Source organism: Suhomyces tanzawaensis (assembly GCF_001661415.1).
Source record: "Suhomyces tanzawaensis NRRL Y-17324 unplaced genomic scaffold CANTAscaffold_2, whole genome shotgun sequence".
In the NCBI taxonomy this organism is placed as follows: Eukaryota; Fungi; Ascomycota; class Pichiomycetes; order Serinales; family Debaryomycetaceae; genus Suhomyces; species Suhomyces tanzawaensis.
Genome location: NW_017963637.1, coordinates 9,540 through 9,865, shown reverse-complemented (window position 1 = coordinate 9,865; position 326 = coordinate 9,540).

The following is a 326-nucleotide window of genomic DNA, read 5'->3' as shown; positions in this document are numbered from 1 at the left end:
CTGTGGTGCACTCTTAACAATAACCGAGGATCTGACATTTGCTCAAAAACTAATGATCAACTTAAATCTGAATATCAATAAATGGAACGTGTCCCAACATATCCTAGCCAACCTTACTGGGGATACGGAACTTGGGATAGTGTTTTGTAGGAATCACTTTAGACTTCTGTAAATCAACTGCTATTACCATCATACTCGGAAATTGTTCGAAACTATAAGACAGGATGTGTTAACTACTTGTAAATTACCAACTCAAAATCTTCTTCTTGTCGTCTTTCATATGTCGAATTATCTCCAAAAATCTGGATACAGCAAGGTGAGGCTGT